Here is an 8,773-nt window from a genome sequence, read left to right on the forward strand (position 1 = left end):
GGATATTGATCTTTAGTTGTTTTTTCTTGTGGTTTTTGTCTGTTAATATCAAGGTAATGCTGGCCTTATTAAAAGAGTTCAGAGCTGTTCCCTCTTCTATTTTTTCTGAAGAGTTTAAGAAGGATTGGTAATACGTTTTTAAATGCTTGGTACAATTTATCTATGAAGTCATTAATTCATGTGTTTTTCTTTTTTAATTGCTGAGTCAATCTAATTTGTTATTAATATGTTCAGGCTTTTGATTTCTACTTGACTCAGTCTTGGCAGAGTGTATGTTTCTAAGAATGTATTCCTTTCTTCTAGGTTGCCCTGTTGGTGTATGATTGTTCATAATAGTCCCTTATAATCTCTTTCTTAAAAAATTGTGGCATTGATTGTAACATTGCCTCCTCCATTTCTGATTTTATCTTCTCTCTTCTTTTTTAAGTTAGTGTAGATAAGAGTTTTTAAATTTTAATTATCTTTTCACAAAACTAACCCTAAAATTTATTTTTTAATATTTAACAAAATCTCTATTTTGTTTATTCCTTCTCTAATATTTATTATTTCCTTCCATCCCCTAAGTTAAGACTGTCCTTTATTTCTTGTTTCTTGAGGTACAATACTGGGCAATGGTTACATCTCCATTTCCTTAGAATGGTTTACTTAAGCTTTATTTTTTTCCTTTGCTGGTGTCGTGTTTCCCTGGTTCTTCATGATTATTGTAAACTTGCATTCATGCCTCTGCATTTGAAGAAATACTCAACTCTTCTAGTCTTTACAGACTGACTTTGACATGGAAAGCCCTTCACCTGTCATCCTGGCCAGATATTTTCGATGGACTAGCTAGTAGGGATCTTTAACATGTGGGCTTTTTGCCTAGGCCCATGGGTAGGATGGCCTGATGCCAGAGTCTGTAGTCCTTGAGTAAGTATTTAATCTACACCTTTAAATTCACACAAAAACATGGATCACTTTGTCAAAATATTCATCCATGATGAGATCAGATAAGTCCAGCACACGGTTTTTTGACCTTACACTATTAATATTTTGAGCTGGATAATTCTTTATTTGGGTGGGGGGTTGTTCTGAGCATTGTAGGATGTTTAGCAGAATCTCTAGTTCCTATGTATTCGATTCCAAACTAAAATGTCTCCAGACATTGTCATATATGCCTAAGGAAGAGCATCAAAGTCACCACCTGTGGAAAATTACTGAAAATCTTGAAACTATCAAACACTTTATGATGAGCGATTTGCCTGAAACTTGTACCTTTAACCATGAGCCAAAAATCAATACATGTAAACTATGTCATATAAACTGTTATTATCAGAACTCTCTTTATGTTAGAATTATGGTTTTTATTGCATTTCTGTGCACTTTTGACTTTCAGATTTTTTTACTTTCAATACTTCTAACAACATTTGCCAAGTTTCTCTAACAGTATACATTTTAACTTTTATTTTAGGTTCAGGCATACATGTGCATGTTTGTTATATAGGTAAACTGTGTGTCATAGGGGTTTGGAGTACAGATTATTTCACCATCCAGGTAATAAGCATAGTACCTGATAGGTAGTTTTTAAAATCTTCTTTCTCCTGCCATCCTCCAGCCTAAAGTAGGCTCCAGTGTCTGTTGTTCCCCTTTTGTGTCCATGTGTTCCCATCGTTTACCTCCCAGTATACATAAGAATATGCGGTATTCAGTTTTCTGTTCGTGCATTGGTTTACTTAGGATATAACCTCCAGCGCCATTCATGTTGCTGCAAAGAACATGATCTCATTCATTTTTATGGCTGTATAGTATTCCATGGTGTATATGTACCCTATTTTCTTAATTCAGTCTACCATTGATTTAGGTTGATTCCATGCCTTTGCTATTGTGAATAGTACTGAAATAAATATACGTATTCACATGTTTTTATGGTAGAATGATTTATATTCCTTGGATATACACCCAATAATGGAATTACTGGGTCAAATGGTAATCCTGTTTTTGTTTTGTTTTTTTTTTTTTCTGAGATGAAGTTTTGCTCTGTTGCCCAAGCTGGAGTGCAGTAACACTCCATTCATTGCAACCTCTGTCTCCTGGGTTTAAGTGATTCTCCCGCCTCAGCCTCCTAAGTGGCTTGGATTACAAGCACCCGCCACCACACATGGTTAATTTTTGTATTTTTAGTACAGACAGGGTTTCATCATATTGGCCAGGCTGGTCTCGAACTCCTGACCTCAGGTGATCCACCCGCCTCAGCCTCCCAAAATGCTGGGATTACCGGCGTAAGCCACTGCACCTAGCCAGTAGTTCTGTTTTAAGTTCTTTGAGGAATCACCACACTGCTTTCCAAATTGACTGAACTAATTTACATTACTACCAGCAGTGTTTAAGCGTTCCCTTTTCTCTACAACCTTGCCAGCATCTGTTATTGTGATGGTTAATACTTAGTGTCAACTTGATTGAATTGAAGGGTGCAAAGTATTGATTCTGAGTGTGTCTGTCAGGCTGTTGCCAAAGGAGATTAGCATTTGAGTCAGTGGGCTGGGTAAGGCTGACCCACCCTTAATCTTGTGGGCACAATCAAATCAGCTGCCAGTGAATATAAAGCAGGCAGAAAAACATGAAAAGGCAAGACTGGCCCAGCCTCCCAGCCTACATCTTTCCCCAGTGCTGGATGCTTCCTGCCCTCAAACATTGGACTCCAAGTTCTTCAGTTTTGAGGCTCGGACTGGCTCTCCTTGCTCCTCAAGCTTGCAGACAGCCTGTTGTGTGATCTTATGATCCTGTTAATACTTAATAAACTCCCCTTTATTTAAATATGTAAATATACAATATATATTTATCATATATATTTAACATATATGTATGATATATATATTCTATTAGTTCTGTCCCATTAGGGAACTCTGACTAATACAGTTATTTTCTGATTTTTAGTAATAGCCATTCTGAATGGTGTGAGCTGGTATCTTATGATTTTGCTTTGTGTTTCTCTAATGACGAATGATGTGGAGCATCTATCATTCCTGTTGGCTGCAGCTATGTCTTCTTTTGAAAAGTGTCTGTTCATGTTCTTTGCCCACTTTTTCATGGAATTGTTTATTTTTTTGCTTGTAAATTTAAGTTTTTTATAGATGTTGGATATTAGACCACTGTTGGATGCATAGCTTGAAAATAGTTTCTCTTATTGTGTAGATTGTCTGTTTTCTCTGTTGATAGTTTTTTTTGCTGTACAGAAGCTCTTTAGTTTAATTAGGTTCCTTTTGTCAATTTTTGGTTTTGTTGCAATTGATTTGGATGTTTTTGTCATGAAATCTTTGGCAGGTTCAATGTTCAGAATGGTATTTCCTAGGTTGTCTTCCAGGGTTTTTATAGTTTCAAGTTTCACATTTAAGTACTTAATTTATCTTGAGTTGATTTTTTTATATGGTGTAAGGAAGAGGTTGTGTCAGTCTTCTGCATATGGCTAGTCAGTTATCCCAGCACCATTTATTGAATAGAGAATCCTTTCCCCATTGCTTGTTTTTGTCTACTCTGGCAATGATCAGATGGTTCTAGCTGTGTGGTATTGTTTCTGAGCTCTCTATTCTGTTCCACTGGTCTATGTGTCTGTTTTTGTATTAGTACCACGCTGTTTTGGTTACTATAACATTGTCATATAGTTTGATGTCAGGTAACAGTGATGCCTTCAGCTTTGTTATTTTTGCTTAGGATTGTCTTGGCTATGCTGGCTCTTTTTTTGGTTCCATATGAATTTTTAAATAATTTTTTCTAATTCTGTGAAAAATGTTATTTGTAGTTTGATAGGAAAAGCATTGAATCCATTAATTCCTTTGGGCAGTATGGCCATTGTGACAATATTGATCCTTCCTATCCATTAGCGTGAAATACTTTTCCATTTGTTTGTGTCATCTCTGATGTCTTATTTTTTTAATTCTCATTTAACAGATCTTTCACTTCCTTGGTTAGCTGTATTCCTAGGTAGCTTATTTTATTTTATTTTGGCAATTGTAAATGGGATTGCATCCTTGATTTGGCTCTCAGCTTGGATGCTGTTGGTGTATAGGAAAGCCACTGATTTTTGTACATTGATTTCATTTCCTGAAACTTCACTGAAGTTATTTTTCAGATCAAAGAGCTTTTGGGAAGAGACTATGGGGTTTTCTAGGTATAGAATCATATTGGCTACAAACAGGTATAGTTTGACTTCCTCTCTTCCTGTTTGGATGCTTTTTACTTCTTTCTCTTGCCTGATTGCTCTGGCCAGGACTTCCAATGCTATGTTGAATAGGAATGGTGCAAGACTGCATCCTTATCTTGTTCCAGTTTTCAAGGGGAGTGCCTTGCTGCTTTTGCCCATTCAGTATGATGTTGTCTGTGGGTTTGTCACAGATGACTTTTATTATTTTGAAGTATTTTCCTTCAATGCCTATTGTTGAAAATTTTTAACATGGACAGATGTTGAATTTTATTGAGAGTCCTTTCTGCATCTATTGAGATAATCATGTGGTTTTCATTTTTAGTTCTGTTTATGTGATGAATCACATTTATTGATTTGTAGACTTGTATCCAACTGCCTAGTAGACATTCCACCTAGAAATCCTGTAGACATTTCTTTCTTTCTTTTTCTTTTTTTTTTTTTGATGTTTTGCTCTTGTTGCCCAGGCTGGAGAGCAATGGTGCAATTTCAGCTCACCACAACCTCCACCTCCCGGATTCAAGCAATTCTCAACCTCCCGAGTAACTGGTATTACAGGCATGTGCCACCATGAATGGCTACTTTTGCATTTTTAGTAGAGAAGGGGTTTCTCCGTGTTGGTCAGGCTGGTTTCAAACTCCTGATCTCAGGTGATCTGCCGCCTTGGCCTCCCAAAATGCTGGGATTACAGGCATGAGCCACTGCACCTGGCTTGAAATCCCGTAGACATTTCAAATCAAAGCACCGAAATCTAAACTTGCCCAAACATCCTTTTCCTCCATTATTCCTAATGCTGGACAGCAACACCAGAAACCCTGGAAATAATAGATACATTTATCCTTCTCATCCTGAACCCTTATGTATGGGCCTTTTCCCATTGATTGTTTTCCCAATTGTTATCAATTTAGTTTTTCATTTATTTATCACATCTAGTTCATTTATTTCCACCTCATTGTTATTGCCTCTTTTAAGGCTTTAGGCATAATTGCATTGACAGCGTCACCATCCAGCCTTCTAATCCATTCCCAATCTGAGCTATCTCCTATATCATCTCCAATAATTTTTCTAAACCATTCATTTAATCATGGAATTCTCAGGCTTAAATATTTCTCATTTAATAAAGCGGGGTAGAAAATGCATGCAGAAGTCATCAAGGTAAATAATTTAATAAAAAAGCATCAAGCATATTTTGACCACCTGAAAAGCATGGGTTTCATCTACAGAGAGTAGTAATTATTTAGCACCAGCCACTTCTCAAAGTATAGAAGGTAGGCCTGGTGAACCCAGATGGTCTCATATTTCAAGAGAAGCCAGAAATTTGAGTGAAGTTTCATTTTTTTCTTTTTCTTTTTTTTTTATTATTATACCTTAAGTTCTAGGGTACACGTGCACAATGTGCAGGTTTGTTACATATGTATACATGTGCCATGTTTGTGTGCTGCACCCATTAACTCCTCATTTACGTTAGGTATATCTCCTAATGCTATCCCTCCCCCCTCCCCCCACCCCGCGGTAGGCCCCAGTGTGTGATGTCCCCCTTCCTATGTCCCAGTGTTCTCATTGTTCAATTCCCACCTATGAGTGAGAACATGCAGTGTTTGGTTTTCTGTCCTTGTGATAGTTTGCTGAGAATGATGGTTTCCAGCTTCATCCATGTCCCTACAAAGGACATGAACTCATCCTTTTTTATGGCTGCATAGTATTCCATGGTGTATATGTACCACATTCTCTTATTCCACTCTCTCATCGATGGGCATTTGGGTTGGTTCCAAGTCTTTGCTATTGTGAATAGTGCCACAATAAACATACGTGTACATGTGTCTTTATAGTAGCATGATTTATAATCCTTTGGGCATATACCCAGTAATGGGATGGCTGGGTCGAATGGTATTTCTAGTTCTAGATCCTTGAGGAATTGCCACACTGTCTTCCACAATGGTAAACTGGATCCCTTCCTTACACCTTATACAAAAATTAATTCAAGATGGATTAAAGACTTAAATGTTAGACCTAAAACCATAAAACCCTGGAAGAAAACCTAGGCAATACCATTCAGGACATGGGCATGGGCAAGGACTTCATGTCTAAAACACCAAAAGCAATGGTAGCCAAAGCCAAAATTGACAAATCAGATCCAATTAAACTAAAGAGCTTCTGCACATCAAAAGAAACTACCATCAGAGTGAACAGGCAACCTACAGAATGGGAGAAAATGTTTGCAATCTACCCATCTGACAAAGGGCTAATATCCAGAATCTACCAAGAACTTAAACAAATTTACAAGTAAAAAATCAAACAACCCCATCAACAAGTGGACGAAGGATATGAACAGACACTTCTCAAAAGAAGACATTTATGCAGCCAATAGACGCATGAAAAAATGCTCATCATCACTGGCCATCAGAGAACTGTGAATCAAAACAATGAGATACCATCTCACACCAGTTAGAATGGTGATCATTAAAAAGTCAGGAAACAACAGGTGCTGGAGAGGATGTGGAGAAATAGGAACACTTTTACACTGTTGGTGGGGGTGTAAACTAGTTCAACCATTGTGGAAGAAGTTTCATTTTTTAAATTATTGCCATGTGTTATTTTTTAAATATGTCTGGCCTAAAGGATAAAGCTAAAAGTCTCTCGCAAGTTTACAAAAACTTCTGTTATCTAGTATACCTCTTCGCATTTTATTTTTCACTTCCATCCTTGCAATTTATTTTTTAGTTAACCAATATTATTTGTTGTTGCCAGATAGTTGCAAAAAAAATTGTGTTTCCTTGAGTACCTGCACTCCTTCCAGCTGTCTACTAAATGTCTGCATATTCGTTGTACTCAGATGGAACCACTTTTCCTCAGCCCCTTGAATACTTATTCTCTAATGTGTGTTATCTTAGTATTTTTTATCATGACACTTGCAATCTTGTAATTGCAATTATGTGTTACATTTGTATTTCCCCATGGCACTGTGAGCTCTTTGGAGAGAGAAACTGGGTATTACTCTTCTTTGTATCTCTAGCATTTAACACAGTGTCTGACACATTACAGGTACTCAACAGATGTTGAATAAATGAATTGTCAGAATGAACAATGTAAATATTTTCTTGGCCTTATTTCAAAAAGATGTTCTTTAGGGAAAAATCCAAAGAAAAAAATGGATCTCAAATATTTTTGAATTAATCAGAGTCCTGTCAATTACTTGAGCAATATAAAGTTGTTAACTAGGAATTGGGATAGATAAAACGAACTCTAAGTTTTCACAGTGGCAGTGTTTTTGGAAAGCAGACACTTTCCTAAGGCTTCAGAATCAAAAGAAAGTGGTTGGAATCATTAAAACTTAACAGATTGGAAGAGGAGACATTCCATGGAGTGAAATTCAAGACTTTTGAGGAGAAGGCTTTGCAGAACTGGTGCAGGAGCTGTTGACCTGAAGGAGGGCGTCATGGCAATGGGACCTAGACTTTTGAGGAGGAGAGTTCTGACTGTAGCTGGTGCACTTAAAGGGGGCATGATGAGACTTGGTTCTGCAAGATTTAGAACAATTTTAATCTGAATTCAACTGTTGCTTTTGCAAATAACTGTTAATGCCAGAATGAAGAGAATGAAGTGATACTGCCAGTTACAGGGGATGCAGTGGGAGGAAGGAGTGATCCCTTTTTTCCTTCCTCTAGTTCCTATTTTTGGCAGAGCCAAGCATGGAACCAGCAGGTAAAGGAGAAATATGTTTGCAGGGTCCCAGTTCCAAGATCAAATACCCAAATAGAGAAGGTTGAGCTTGAAGCTGAGAGAAGATAACTGGTATAAGGGCTTAAAAAGATAGTAGGAAAGACTAAAATGATAAAGTAAGCAATTTATATTGAATAACAGTTAAAGCAAAGGTTGATTGACTTTCTGCTTTGCTCACACAATTTCTTCTGTCTAAACTTCACTCACATCTCCTTATGTGTGTCACTCTTACGTGTATCACTCTATCAAAACATTATTTGAAGCCCATTTTAAGTGCTACTTCTTCCATGAAACTTTTTCCTCCTCCAACTTCCGCTGAACTTTGTAATTTTTAAAAATATATATATTAAAAATTAACTGGTATTACTGCCTCCTTTTGGATTTGAGATCTTTAGAAAGAAGCAGAATAATATATACAGTTGTAGAATTGGAGTCAGTATGCACAGCATACACACACATGCACACTCATATACATACAAATAATATAGTAAATTTTCATTGCTTACACAGACACAAATATGCTTATGTATGTAATTCTACTTGCTTTTTTTTATAGCAGTTATTCCTTTCTAATTCACCATTTAAATGATTTATGTATTATGCTTAGGTTTTGTCATCTGTCAACCTTGATAGAATGTAACTTCTATGAGGGCAGAGATCTTTGTTTTATTATTTTATGTGTTGTGAACAAGAATAGTGCCATGTCCGCTTTTTCTGATACTGGTTTCCTCCTTCTCAACTTCATGTATATTCTTCTTGAAATTGTTCTATTTATTTACATACAAGCATAAACACACAATAGCTGTGTAAATAAAAAAACTTTCCTATATTATTTATGTGCATATATTTATGTTTGTGTGTGTGCTGAATCTAGCTATATAT

The sequence above is a fragment of the Pongo abelii genome, chromosome 19, assembly GCF_028885655.2.
Source record: "Pongo abelii isolate AG06213 chromosome 19, NHGRI_mPonAbe1-v2.0_pri, whole genome shotgun sequence".
Classification (NCBI taxonomy): Eukaryota; Metazoa; Chordata; class Mammalia; order Primates; family Hominidae; genus Pongo; species Pongo abelii.